Here is a 15,540-nt window from a genome sequence, read left to right on the forward strand (position 1 = left end):
TTTCTTTAATGAGATTGAGTAGGATTAGCTTATGGTTAAATCACTTTCAGTTGCTTAGATTAGAATAGGAGGATTTTAATTCATTGGAGCTCCAAGAAAAGGTTGATAGTGCCTTCACTGCCATCTCTGTTTAGAGATTGGGGTGCAGTCTGTACCAACCACCAAAAAAATGCAGTTTTTTTACTTTTATGCAAGCTACAACACAGTCATTTTAATTATAGATCCATCCATGTACTCTGATCTTGAGCCATACTTCTTCATTCCAACTCCATGCACGACTTCTCTTCACGATTTACATTGCTGTTCATTGGTTTAATAGCACAGGTAGCACAGGTTAATGGATTCTCGTTTTTGGTGCAAGACATAAGCAATTTGTTTTATTTACACTGCTCAGTATCATCCCATTTCCTTCTTCTTCTTCTTAACCATGCCTAAAGCCACCTACTCGACCTCTGTTCAGCTCCTTTACGTTCCAACTCTTCCATTGCCCACGTAGCTCCATTTTCTTGACCTTTCGTTGCTTCCATCCTTCTATCCACCAACCAACTTCATGCACTCTTTCTCCATCTTATTTCTCTGCTCCCGAGCCATCACAAGCTCCATCTCCATCTTACCTATCCACCCATACCGCTCCATCACTTCACCATCACCCAAAACTCCCACGGTAGAACATCCTATAGAAGTTAGCAGACTTCCTGTAGAATTCCTGAGTTTCCTGTAGGATCCCCTGCAGACATCCTGTAGAAGCCTGCAAACTCAGTTTCCGAGCACCTGAACGTTGTGGACTTCTGTGGACTGATGCTAGGGATCCCCTGGGACCTCTCCTAGCCCTCCTGACCTTTCCCAAGCTTTCTCTCCCTTCGCACCACCTCTGCACAGCCAAACCCTAATAAGAAACAAAATCATAATCACTCCAACCACTTAAGCAAAAATACATAAACAATGTTCTTTTCAATGGAAGTAGTTTAAGTGCATGCATTTCATATCACTAGCAGTAATGGCATCATTCTTAGACACTTGCACTCCCACCATTGCATCATAGAGATTAAGCTAGTCAGATTAGGGTTTACTAGGGTTTCCATGTTTTGGTTGGCTTTCAGTTCATTTTTGCAAAGTAGATTGATTTCCTTTGAGATAGCCTTCGTTCATCATTTAGAAAGCTTCTTCTGAGAGCATATAGAATTTGGCTTGAGCGCTAGCGGACTTGTGCCAGCTGACCAAGTGACAGCTGCGACAAGAGCTAGTACTTGTGCATACAGCACCGTCGCTTCCAAGTTTGTACGAACTATCGGGTTGATAAAATTAGAGACAGGAAGCCCCAGGAGTTGTAGCATTATTGCTACAATACTGGAGCCCACCACCTATCACATCATGTTAATCCTCCACCATATCACTCTTCATCTCTGCCTATCAGTTCTCATCTGATGACCCTCATGCCATTTTGGCCTCCCTTCGCCATTCGAGCTTTATCGCTAGGGGGGAATCTGAAATGGGCGGTATACCAAACCGTGCCCACCCCTACATAGCAACTCCATAGCGTTTCAGACCCCCCATGAGAAAAACCATAAACCCCTCCCCCCCCCTTGGAAAATTTGAATACCTCATTCCCAATACTGCTTACTTGACCATTGCACATTTGCCATTCCTCTGTTTCCACCTCATCTATCTATTAATTTCATCAAATCATATCCATTACCTCCATAATCAGCTCTTTAAGCATTTAATTTGATTAGCCGTTAACTCAACGGACCCACACCATCAACAGAAAACCAGAGATCCTATATAAACCTTCTTCTTGTCTGTTTACAGGTTATAGAATTCTTGTTTTATCACTACCATTGTTGTGATTGCAGGTTTCTCACCAAATCCCAACGTTGTCAACTTCTAGCAACACTGCCTGCCCGATCATTATCAAATTATTCCTTTTGTTCCTGACCCTAGAAATTTCTATCTGTCTATGAATTTTCTCCTTTACCAATCAAGTTTTCACTATCAGCCTTAGCCATCATGCCTCCCAAGGACAAAGGACCAGAGGAAAATGTTAATCCTCTTATTTATCCTCTTGAAGATCTTCATCATATCCCTATGGCGGATAGAGACTACAAGATCCATGAAAAACTCTGTGAACTCAAACTCTTCGAGATGTACTATTGGCTTGAAGATAAATACATTGAAAAATCAAACAATATCCAACTGTGGGAGTCGAACCTACCTCATTACATATTTCCTCATACCCATAGCAGTCCTGATTTCATTAAAAAATGCCATGCCTCATATCTGCCAAGCCAAAGGGCCATAGTCAATCCCAATGGACACATTCTGTTCACCATAACCCCTCAGGCTATTGATCAAATGATGCAAGCCCCCATAGTCAACAATGCTACTCCATTTTCTTATGGAGCTCTGGTTGAAATATACCAAAAATTAGACTTTGCTAAGAGAGCCCAAACTCTTGAATTATTCTTATCACAAGATGTTACATTACCAAAGAAAAATCTTCTTTATCCCTCATCCATATTCCCTGAGGGAGCCAAGAAGATAATCATTGTTATTTCCTACCTCCTTGGCTACTATTCTAACCAAATGGTAGATGAGGCAATTATAGGATTTTTATCCATCTTTTCTAATGATGCTAAGCCCATAATTATGTTCAATTTCAATCATTTCCTTGTAGAGTCTATCCATCAACAGCTAGTCAAGTTTCCTACAGAGGACGTATTCAAATATGCCTCTTTCTTAGTTTACATGTTCCTATACTTTTAGGGGGACAACATGAACTTGTCATTGGAGAAGCTGGATGAGAAAGGAAATCATCAGTCGGTCATTTTTTGAACCACTCTGGTTATGAAAGAGCAGAAAGAATATACTTACAAACAGTTTACAAAGATGTTTGTCCTTCCATCCATAAGCCTCCTAAGTAGCAGAACCAGACCAAGGATTAGTGAATAAATCAAGAAGGTCTTGTAGCTGTTAGAACAGGTACAAACAAGAGACTAGTACTTGTATGAGAATTACACAGAGATAAGGATTTTTGGATGTGAACTGCCACCATATAAGCTGCCAAAATTCATTCCAATGAGGATTTTTTCATTGGAATACATCAAGCAGATGATCAACATGGATGAAGGCCATTTTTTTGCAACCAAGAAGAAGTCTCAGTTCAAGATAAAAATGTAGGTTGGTCCATTCATTTGCAACAGTAGAGCAGCAGGTCAAGAGGCTGACAAATTACTCAGGGAAATACAATTTAATCTTAGTTTTACCTGGTCCTATGATCCATTAGGGATAATTTCCAGATTGATGGTAGAAATCAAGTCTACTCCTTATTTTCACACACCTAGGACAGAGATATAAAAATATAAGAATCATCCAGAGTGGGTTGAAAACACATTACAGGAGGCAAAAGAACAACATGTCTCCTCATCAATAGTGTAGACTCCTACAATGTAGGAAAAGGTAGCCAAGAGGAGTAGAGAGGAAGAGTCTCCTTTAGGGACTGATATCTCTAGTGAGGGATTTAAAATCATGTACAGAAAGAAGGCTAAGCTTAGCTCTAGGCTAAGTCTTAGCAAAGAGTCAAAGCAACAAACTCTCATCACCACTGATGAGCCTCTTGTATCTCCATTAATAGGTGATCAGTCTACACAATCTCCTACCACCTCCACAACCTCACAAGAGCAACATAATATTATGCACATAGGTACATCTACTTCAAGCGAGCCAAAGAAGAGAATCATGGATGTTGTTGGGCATGGAATCCCCCCACAGCATGTTTTGGGGCTCAAATCCCAAGTTTTAGTCAAAGGTTTTGTAAAGACTCCGTGATTTGCAGGCGCGAAGTGTGAAGTATAGGTTAAGTCATAGGGTTGTCTGCCCTAAAGTAATGTAATGTAAACTCATGTCGGCCTGCCCATGGTCTGTGGACCATGGGTTTGTATAAATAGAGTGAGGCTCTAAGTTGTAAAGATAGCGAAGGAAGAAGAGAAGAGAACATGAATGATTTGAGCATAGGGTAGGAGTCTAAGTGTATTGGGTTGTAGTAGTAGGAAGAGGCTCTGCAGCTGAGTGCACAGAGGCCTAGTAGAGTCCGCAGCTGAGTGCGCAGGGTGGTATCAAGTTTGTAATTAGGATTGAAGATTAATAAAGAGAAGTTGATTCCTATTTCTGTGTATCTGCTGTGCATTACCTTGTTTACGTTTATATTGTTTTATTTATTGTGCGCACTGATATGATTGTTGAATATGCTGTAATAATATTTAGTATTACATAAACAAGTTAAGTAACCAACTAATAATAGATTAAATAGCAAGGGACTTGGATATTATGGGTTGTGCCCCGAGTAGGGCTGTGCGGAAGTAGCATCGCAGGTTGGGAAGGAAGAACAAGTGTGCGTAGCGACATGTGCATAGGGTCAAACCGCGGACCCCCAAAAGCTCATCAGACATCCCCACGGTACGAAAACCTGGTTCTATCACCCTCCCATACTACTTTGGGTGAGGCCTTAGTCCGCGCTCCGCATACTATTGCCGAAAGGGCTAGTAGTACTGAAATTTTCTTGGCTAAATCACCTCTGAACCTGGTTCAGGCCCATACAAGCCAACAAATGGTTCCATTGTCAGGACCGAGATCTGCATAAAGGATGTCTGATGTCATGCCATTGGAATCCAATGAAGAAAGAAATTGAATATTGGTTGGGCAAGAAGATTCACGAGTTTATGACGCGGGAATATAGAAATCTACGAGTATCTAAGGAATAATGGTTGGAGCACTACTTGTATACAGAAATCCATGAAATTTTCTTTGCGTCCTTTCCTTCTGAGATGTATGAGTGGATCGCGAAGTTAGCAGACAACCAGGGAAGGTGTACGGTCGACAAACCAATAGTGTGGACTTTGGAATTAGTGCACAGACTAGAAGCATCAGGGGATAAGATAGCGTAAGTTGTGGACCATTGGCTCGACCAAATAATAGGAGGATTGATCACTGAGTTCGCAGTCAACACGACCATCAACTATAGTGAGGCGGAACGACGTTTTCTCAAGGGACCGCGAGGTAAGTATATTAAATGTTTGAACACTTGGATTAAGATGCTATTGTGTGAAAAGCGGGTTATGTGAATAATAAATTTTTGGAACTACACAAAGCAGGAAGATCTACTCAAGTGGAAGTAGTGAAGAGTCGGAAAACAGTCCCTTAATTTCACCCTCACAGGAAAGTGAGGAAGAGCTTGCGAAAGTTTCTCCAAGAAGCGCAGTCAGTTTGATAAGGCAGCGTATTCCACATTTACCACCTCCATACACACCACCACCCATCTCACCCTCCTCACCTCCATCTCCACCCACCCCACCTCCGCCACCACCACAATTCAGTATGGCGAGTGTGATCAAACTATCGGTATTCAAAGGAGTGGGAAATGAAGATCCGGACCAATTCTAGTTCGTGGTAAGAGTAATATGGCAAGCACAAGGCATCGTGGATGATAATATTAAAAAGGCTACACTGGTGAGCGCATTGTAGGATCGCGCATTAACATGGTATATCAAGCATTCTAATGACCACCCGAACGCAGAAATCATAGAGATCCAGGCCATGCTAAATAGGGAATTTAGCAAGCCAAAATCAGAAACACAATCAATCATCAGGTTTAAAGAGATCACGATGCTCCCAGGGGAGACCCCCTTGGATCTAGACCAAAGGTTGAAGAGTACAATCCACGAAGCCAATATGACAGTAAAAGATGCACAACATCGCGCGTGGTTTGTGGCCTCACTTACACCACACTTAAGGACGACACTGTCACATCAAAATATTTCCACCCAGGGTGAAGCATTGGAGATGGCTATGAGATTACATGAGACCCCTATACAAGACCCTAGGTTGGGAGTCCAACAAATCCACGTGCAACTACAGAATCTGTGTTTGAAAATGCAAATTTTGAAAAAGGACAGGACACCTCGGACGGAGGTGTGCGAGGAAGTATGGTGCATAAAATGCAAAGGCCAAGAGCATGACAAGGACCGTTGTCCAGTGTTCGCAAACTACTTGGGAGGAGGAGGGCTAATGCCATTAAGACTGGAGGCATAGGCAGGGCCGAGTGTAGCATCTGACCTATGGTAAGCGATCTACAAGATAGGAGGAAAACACACTACAGACAATTGTCATCTGTTGCAAAAGTATACACAGACGTCCCAACAATTGTTTTGTAATTTCTGTAGGTCAGTAGGCCATGATGAATGCACTTGCTGAAGCTACGAACTAATGATGGATCAGAATCCTACCTACAGGGTGCAGACAGAAACGTGAGCCCTTGACCCAAATGCAGGGATGGCGCGTGCTGGATTTCGGGGGCACGGTTGGGGTCGAGGAAGAATGGGACCAGGAAGGGGTCGCAGGCAACTAATTTGTTACAATTGCGGAGGGCCAGGGCATTATGCCCACGATTTTACAAACCTGACAAGAATATCATGTTGGTACTATACACAGTTTGATCATGAGGTAGAAGAATTCCCTTCGCTGATAGCAATGACGCATGACAAGGGGGTACTCCAGCCCCCTCCGACCCAGAATTTGCAAATGATGAGGTTTGAGCCATGCAAAGAAGACCCAAATGTAAACATGATGCTCAAGAGCGGTATGACCATAGGAGATGATAAAGGGAAGTAGACCAAAGAAAGCGTGTGCGTTTGCAAGGCTCCTACAAAGGAACTTGAGTTTGATTTAGAACGTATGAAGGAGACATTCATGGATGCTAAGAAGAGCTTCACGGAGGCCTCCACTTCAGGTAGTAAGGATCCACTAGAACGAGGGATGGATCCTTCAATGCTCACTACCTTTCTGGAGACATGCATGAAATTGTTGCACGACACCAAGGTGGTCAAAGGACTACAAGAACTTATCACTAGGTGCACGTGGTTCGGAAACTTGGAAAGCATGCATTACGCACAAGAAGGGAAATGAGGTTAACTATGCAAATAGGTGAATACGAAATGGATCAGGTAATCCTGGATTTGGGTTCAGACGTGAATGTACTACCAAAGCAAACATGAGAACGTATGGGAAGACCTGCATTATAATGGTCCCCTATTCAGTTATGAATGGTGAACCAACAAAATATTTTTCCCATGGGAAGATTGCAAGGGGTAACAGTTGATATTGAAGGTGCGAGAGCATAGGCGGATTTTGAAGTGATAGAGATTTTCGATGACGACAATCCCTATCCCACACTACTAGGAAGAGACTGGGCCACCGATATGAATGGAGTCATAAATCTGAAGAAGCGCAAAATGATCTTCGAGAAAAAGTCACTACGCATGGTAGTACCGCTCGATCCAGCCTAAGGAGCACGATACATTGAACCGGTGTGCAACGATGATAGAGATGACAATCTTGATTGTATTTACAAGATAACTGCATGAGAATAGGATTGGGTGAATCCAACTGCAGATGGAAGGATTTCATGGGAGCGCGAAAGCTCTTGCACTTCGGATTTAGATGAAGAGATAGATCCATGGCAAAATCAGTTGCACGAAGTAACCACGCTTAATTGCAACATGATGATTAGATCATTTCACTGCGTGACAACAGAGGCAAGAGAACTGTTGACATATGATGGATTAATAGTAGTGGATGAATTTGTGAGCAAATTTTAAAGCGTAGTACTAGAACAGTGGCGGTTTGATACGCTAAAGTGGGCACTACGCGCAACACCCACACGATGGTGAGGTACACATCAAGGAAATTTTGAGGACTGGCGCGGATGCAAAAGGATGATGCACCTACGTTTTGGAAATGCCCAGTTCCAAACGAAAACCAATCAACAAGGATGGAATAACTTGCATGCCCACCTTTCCCGATGGGTATAGACATATGTTGTACAGTCCGCACAAGTGCACACCACCCCCAGACTAGAGAATCGAAACAAACCACAGCAACAGGAAAGGCGACACGTGATACCAATTCTCCATGATGAGGCATTCAATAGGGTGTGTGGAGTAATGAACAAGGTTCACCAGGCGAGATGAACTAACTAGGACCTGTTCGTACCTGCAGTTCAATGGGCCTATAGGACCATGTGCAAAACCCTGAATGTGGAGACGATTCCAAAGATGAAGAACAGAGTAAAAACCATAATTTCTGAAGACAATAAAAAAAGGAGTCCACGCGTAATGACTCCCGTAGTTGTGATAGTGCACAATGGCCAAGAGGAAGAAATCACACATCTACGCGAGGATGAACATCTAAGGATTCAGGAAGTGATCCAGTGAGGGAACCTTAGACTTCGCGAACTCGAACAAGACCGGGTACGATTGAGGAAGAAAAGAATTTGGATGGACACTGAAATCAAAAGGCTAGAAAACAAGATCACGCAAGCATGTCTTGTCAATAAACCAAGGATGACAAAGCAAGACATAGATGACCATACCACTGCATTAGAAGATTGTCACCAAGAGTTTATGACTATGCTGTCATGGCTACGACTGCACCTCACCAAACACAATAACCAGGGAAGCACACTGCATACAGTAGAACGTGTGGTGCCGGTGGTCACGTAGACAATTGAGGAGTTTCCACGGACTATGCTAGAAGGTGAATTGAAGTCTCACACAGGTGGTGCGACCACCTGACTAGCCATAGGGAGTATAGTCTCAGCACTCCAGACAGTTTAAAGAGAGCGTGGGACTCTAAAAGAGTTCGTCTGGGGGCTACGCGATGAGGGAGGTGTGCGCAGAATTAGCAGGACATAAGGTTCATGCCCGCGCATGGGGGGCTGCGCTGCCGCATGGGTAGGCTGGGAAGTAACCATTGGTGTCACTGTTCATGACGAGATGTCCAATTTAAGGCAAAAGGGAGTGGGCGGTGGGCATTTAAGACACGAATTAAGGGCTAGATTTGGGGCAATCCGCCGCCAAGAAAGCGTTGATGGCCCAGAACTGGGGGGAACATTCGGATTTGAATTCAAAAGGCGCTATAAAATTCCAAAGGCTAACCACGAGTCAACACTTGTTCTTTTGAGATTTGAGCAGTTCATTAGAGCACAAAGTGTTGAGTGCTAAGCAAGATTTGAGCCCCAAAGTTTGCAAAAAACCACAGACAGCTCAAGCAAGATGACAACTACCAGGCGAGGTTTGGGCTTTGCAGAAGGAACCACTGACGAGGCCGCGCAGAACCCCATGGTGCATGATGTTCCCAGAGAAACTGGGGTCGTGCCAGAAATCCTAAAATTGCCTAGGACGCTGAGGCCCAAGAAAGATAAGTAGGCAAAGGGACTAGTTTGCATGTCCCCAAGAAATCCGTGGTTCAGTAAACTTTCCATGGAAGAAAAGGGCAAGGTTATCACCATTGAGGCAGCTGACAAGGAGGAGGACCTACAGGCTCTCATTGATGAGATAAAGGCAACAGAAGACATGGAAGAGGACATCCAGCTGGTGCGCGCTACAACAAAATTGCCCGAGTATGTTCCTCCGTGAAAAGGGAAAGCCAAGATACCCAAGGACTTGGATGCCACTAAAAGCACACTCCAGACCCCGCTCCTCCCCGATGGAATTGTGTTTGAGGGCTCACACCTGGGTCGCATACCCACAATGAAGTTTGAAGATTGGGACCTCACAGATAGTGAGAAGTTCCCACACTTGGAGATGGAGAGCCTCATGAAGCAAAGTACGAAGGGGTCAGTCACAACACTAGAGTTGCAAAAATCATTGCGCGGTGTGGAGAAGGCTGGATTACTTCATTTGCTATGGATTCCACACTTTCACCATGCACCTATCACTATTTTCGTCATCAGGCAACTGCTATGCTTGGTGCATGATGGGTACTTAAGGCTGGAAGAGCCTATTCCCATCATGGTGAATCTCATCCATAGGATTTCCCGGCTCCCCTGTAAGGGAAAGGACCCCGCGATGATAGCATGCAAAAGTAGAGATTTGGTGCTCGTAGAGGTCATGAAGAAAAAATACAAACTGGAGAAGAAAAAGAGGGGTTATGCAATCAGTAGCATTAAAGATAAAGGGATGCGCATAGCCACCCAGCTCCTGGTCGAGAAGTTAATGATAAAATGCCACGGAGATGAGGTACCAGCATCGGTAGTTGCACTAGTAGAACAATGCGTAGAAGGGGTCCAATTCAACTAGGCCGAGTTACTCTATGAGGAGTTCCTAACTAACTCCAAGGAATCCCAGGAGAAGGGCAAGACCTTCCACTACACGTGGTTTCTCTTGTCTATTTTACTGGTAACAGGGGAACTACCCGAGGATAGTTAGTTCCCTAGTATTGAATAGGACCTACCAGAGGCCGCAAAGTATGTGTCGCTCTGGGCCACCAAAGACACCCAGCGGATTCACGAGACCAAGATCTTCTGGGTGCTTATGGAGGCGAGCATCCGGATGTGGATCAATAGATGGCCACACCTGTCCCCCAGAGTCTACAATAGTTTGTGGAGCTTTGCAGACTTCAAGGCAAACATGCATAATGTATACATCAAGGCACATAAGGACTCGGCACAACAATGGACCAAGCTCCCTTCATCGCTATCAATGATGCAATCTTTTTAGTGATAGAATCATGGCCCCCCGAGTGGCGCGTCCCGAATCTTGCGGAGATGGATAGAATAGCAGCATAGAAGTAGAAGGATGCAACCAAGTTGCATGTCACAAAGTTGGCCCAACAAAGGCACAATGAACAAGCGGTTGTGAAGATAAGGGCTTTCTGCGAGGTAGAAAGGGAAGCTGCAGAGCAGGAAAAGGCCGCCAAAGAAGCAGCCATAGCGCAGGCAACAGGGGCCACCACAACGCAGGACGAGGAGGGCCAGAACTTGTCTACAGGACATGGATCAGAGGACATAGAAGAAAGCATGGACTCGGGCACAATATCCACCCAACTGAAAAGGTCATGCGTCACGGAGAGATTGGGTCCACGAAAAAAGTTCAAGGCATCCAAATTGGTCGTTGAACCAACCACACTATTAGAAGGCGACCTCTACGACATCGGCGACACGGTTCGCGAGGTCACCAAGGAAGCGCTCCAGGAAGCCATGTCAAAACAACATATTGTGTTGGGGGCCCTAAGGGCGCAATTGCAGGAACTACAGGTGTGGCCCCCATAGGAAGGAACCATAGCCACCTATGGCGTAGTAGGTACATCAACAGGAGAGTAGCTGCTATGCGCAAAGATGGCCAATACCGTAGTGCTACCGGAAGGAGCACTAACGGTAGAGAAAAAGTACTACAGAGCCGCGGTGGGAAGGATCAAGGGACTTGGCCTAAATTTGGCTACCCTTCCTCGAGACACACTATACCAGTTGCAGGATGGCATAACAACATATCTTGGTACCAAGGAAGGCCGCGCGATTCAAGTGATGAGTGAGCAGAAGCTCAACATCAAATAGCTCAGCCTACAAGGAGGATGAACTGGCGTCATAGAACCAGCATTGTGAAGACAGTGGATGAAGCATGACAACAAGTCCTAGAGTTATCCATCACTGCAGACCTACCAACAGAGATGCGGATCCACTATCTAGCAAGTGGATTCTGTACCGCACGCGAGGAAACAACACGAGTGCAGCTGGAGCTGAACCTCTAGATTACTAAGTTGTGGATGAAGGCGTAACCTTCCACTCCTCCGAAAGTTAGAGAGCAGTGTGTTAGCATGATTCAAATAGGATTGGAAGAAGTTGGACAGTCAGTGCAGGACTGTACCGTATGTTGGACCAAGCTTTTGACATCCTCACATCCTTGCAGGAGGACCCCAACATACAGTGCCAGGAAATAGAGGTACACGAACTGCAGCGACAATATGATAATGCCAGGGTAACTGCAAAAACAGTCATCCTCACCCAACGACTAGCAAAGATGCAGCAAGCAAGGGCACTGAAAGAGCATGTGGACACCGCTAGACAGAAAGAGGCACTTCTCAAGGCACGCATCCAGCCTTGGATTTATGAGGTTTTCACCATTACGACTGATAGTGAGGGCAAGCTTGCACAGATGCAAGAACTATATGCACTAAGACAAGTAGTGGATCCTCACAAAGAAGGATTGGAGGAGCGCATGCAGTAGATCAGGCAAACCGCAGAACAGTGTGTCGCAGACCTCCGAGCAGTACGGGACCAATTGGAGGGGCTCTGCGCCAAGTTCGCCGCACCAGAAGAGTGACTTGGGACGAGTCATGATGATTGTAATGGGGGCCTGTTGGGCATGTAATCCCCCCATAGCATGTTTTGGGTCTCAAAGCCTAAGTTTTAGTCAAAGGTTTTGTAAAGACTCAGCGATTTGTGGGCGCGAAGCATGAAGTATAGGTTAAGTCATAGGGTTGTCTGCCCAAGAGTTAATGTAATGTAAAGTCATGCTGGCCTACCCATGCTCCGTGGACCATGGGATTGTATAAATAGAGTGAGGCTATAAGTTGTAAAGATAGCAAAGGAAGAAGAGAAGAGAAGATGAATGTTTCGAGCTTAGAGTAGGAGTCTAAGTGCATTGGGTTGTAGTAGTAGGAAAGGCTCTGTAGCTGAGTGCGCAGAGGCCTAGTAGAGTCTGCAACTGAGTGTGCAGACCTTTGCAGCTGAGTGTGTAGGGTAGTATCAAGTCTATAATCAAGATTGAAGGTTAATAAAGAGAATTTTATTCCTATTTCTGTGTATCTATTGTGTATTACCTTCTTTACGTTTATACTGTTTTATTTATCGCACGCACTGGTATGATTGTTGAATATGATGTAATAATCATTAGTCTTACATAAACAAGTTAAGTAACTAGATAATAATAGATTAAATAGCAAGGGACTTGGATATTACGGGTTGTGCACCGAGTAGGACTGCGCGGAAGTAGCATCGCAGGTTGGGAAGGAAGAACAAGTGTGTGTAGCGACGTGTACATAGGGTCAAACCGTGGACCCCCAGAAGCTCATTAGATATCCCCAGGGTGCAGAAACCTGGTTCTAGCACCCTCCCATACTACTTCGGGTGAGACCTCTGTCTATGCTCCACGAACTATTGCCGAAAGGATTAGTAGTACTGGGATTTTCTTGGCTAAATCACCTCTGAACCTGGGTCAGGCCCCTACAAGCCAACAGATGTCTTCAAGGAAATAAAGGTCAAAAATGAAGCCTTGAAGATGAACACATAAAACCAATTTTGGAAACAAACCTTTGGTGCCCAAAGTAGGCTGCTTTCAACCTTGGACACAGAGAAGGGGAAAATGCCGATGGCATTCCTTCAGGCACAAGTTCCTCAGCCCAAAGGAGTATTAGATTATAAGAAGACATCTTTTGAGTTTGATATCAAGGACATACATTCCATTGACCAAATGGAGATGCATAAAAAGATTGGAGAAAGTATTTTCTCTACTGTAACTAGCACAATTATGACCTTGTCCAAGCTGCAGGTGACACTAGCAAATGGCTAGTCACAAATAAAGATGGAGAAAGTTTCAGCTCTTTCCAAAGATACCAAGATTAAAACCTTGGAAGATTTGGTAATTAAACTTGGCTGTGATCCTGCAAACATCAATGCTGCAAAAGAGTTGATTAGAAAGAAGAATCTGGATATAGTAGCACTAAGGAAACAATTGAAACTCCCAGCTACTGAAGATCCTCTAGCCAAGGATATTGTAGAAACAAAAATTGAAAAGGCAGACATGATGAAACTCATCATAGAATAGACTACTCATCCGAAACAAATGGAGACAGAGATGGAGAAATTAATCAAGGAAAAGGAGAAGGCTGCTAAAAATATTGCTCCTTTAGTAGCACCTCCCATCATAGTCATTTCGACTACAATATTAGATACCAACAGTACAGGAGAGGCTACAGACCAGTTAGCTAATGCAGTTCAAAATATGTCCCTGCAGACTGAAGAGATTAGGAAATTACAAGAACAAGTAAAACTACTAGAGGATCATCCAAAGAAGTGGGACATTTTTCATGCAGCAGAGCTTCAGAGAGCTCAGAATCAAGTTGAGGCATGGAAGAAATTAACCACTAAATCTTCCATTGGTTACACTCTTGGTAGTGTCAAAGATATTATCTAGAAGCTGCTAAAAATATTGCTCCTTTAGTAGCACCTCCCATCATAGTCATTTCGACTACAATATTAGCTACCACCAGTACAGGAGAGGCTACAGACCAGTTAGCTAATGCAGTTCAAAATATGTCCCTGCAGACTGAAGAGATTAGGAAATTACAAGAACAAGTAAAACTACTAGAGGATCATCAAAAGAAGTGGGACATTTTTCATGCAGCAGAGCTTCAGAGAGCTCAGAATCAAGTTGAGGCATGGAAGAAATTAACCACTGAATCTTCCATTGGTTACACTCTTGGTAGTGTCAAAGATATTATCTAGAACAACATCATAGAGGAGATTGATGAAATCTGGCCATGTATCCAGATCATTTTTTAGCAAAATGAGTTAATGGAAAAAGAAAACCAGACAACTGCCAATATAAATGCTCAACTGGGAGAGATGCCTTCTATAGCCAACAACATAAGGTTTCTCAATTCTAAGAGAAGTTAGGAATTGGATGATCTAGGAGTTGATGAAAGGAATAAAACCATTCCGGAGGTAAAGAAAGTCCTGACTAAAAAGAACCTGGTGGGACAATTAATTGAGAAGTGTCACACTCTCGAAATTACAGTTAACAGATTTTTCACATGGATTGATGCCTTAAACAAGAAGGGTCTACCTCAACTGTTTGTCATCAATGATAAGCTAATGACCAGGGAGGAATACTTGAAGAATCTACAATACATTTCCAAGTACACAAAAAATTCCTCCATCATCAAAGGTTCCATGACAAGAAGGGCATTTTATGAGGCCATCAGTAACATATGTTTTATTCAGAATGAGATAAAAACATATTTTTACTGTAAAACCAACTTTTTCCAGGTATACTAAGGTAGATGAAATCTACCGTAGAGTAACTAAAATATCCATTCCAAATGAAGAACGGTGGGAAAGGTTGTGTGAATATCAGGATTAGGAGACATATAAGCTTGGCCAACATAGTACCAGAATAATGGCCACTCAGCAACAATTTTCCATCAAAGCAGGGCCAGATGTTCAAATTCATTCTTTTGGACTAAATTGCTTCTCTTTTTGTTAAATTTTAATTAATAATAGCATGCCTCGTCACTCAGGCATTGATTGTAATATTTTGTATGTTTGTTTAAATACTTCATTCTGTCGAAGTATTTAGGGTTGCACCCTTGACCTAGTTACTAGACAGGTTTGTACTAAGATGGAGCATTTTTTATTGAATAAAAGATTCTAGATTTAATTGATATGGATTGTCTCTCCATGAGTTATTTTCTTATGTTTTTCATTATGTATTCCTCATATATTTATTTCATTTATAGTCATCTGATTGAAAATCTAATTGAGTTTCAGTTTCATTTTGAATCTGCTGTGAAGTTGTATTTTAATTAAGAGATTAATTTATAGGACTGTCTATTCTAGTAAATTCCTCTTTGGATTTAAATTTCACACTATTTTTGAAATGACTTGATTATATTTTGTTAATTAGGAAAAAATATTTTCTCAATTTCTACTTG

General features: G+C 43.2%; 1 pseudogene; it reads right to left on the reverse strand.

Moving 5' to 3' along the window:
• The window catches only part of LOC149229028 (uncharacterized protein At1g01500-like), a 137,599-nt pseudogene that overhangs the window by 22,203 nt on the left and 99,856 nt on the right, over positions 1–15,540 (reverse strand).

This window comes from Pinus tabuliformis, chromosome J (assembly GCF_031772625.1).
Source record: "Pinus tabuliformis cultivar Carrire ecotype Pingquan chromosome J, CPIR1, whole genome shotgun sequence".
In the NCBI taxonomy this organism is placed as follows: Eukaryota; Viridiplantae; Streptophyta; class Pinopsida; order Pinales; family Pinaceae; genus Pinus; species Pinus tabuliformis.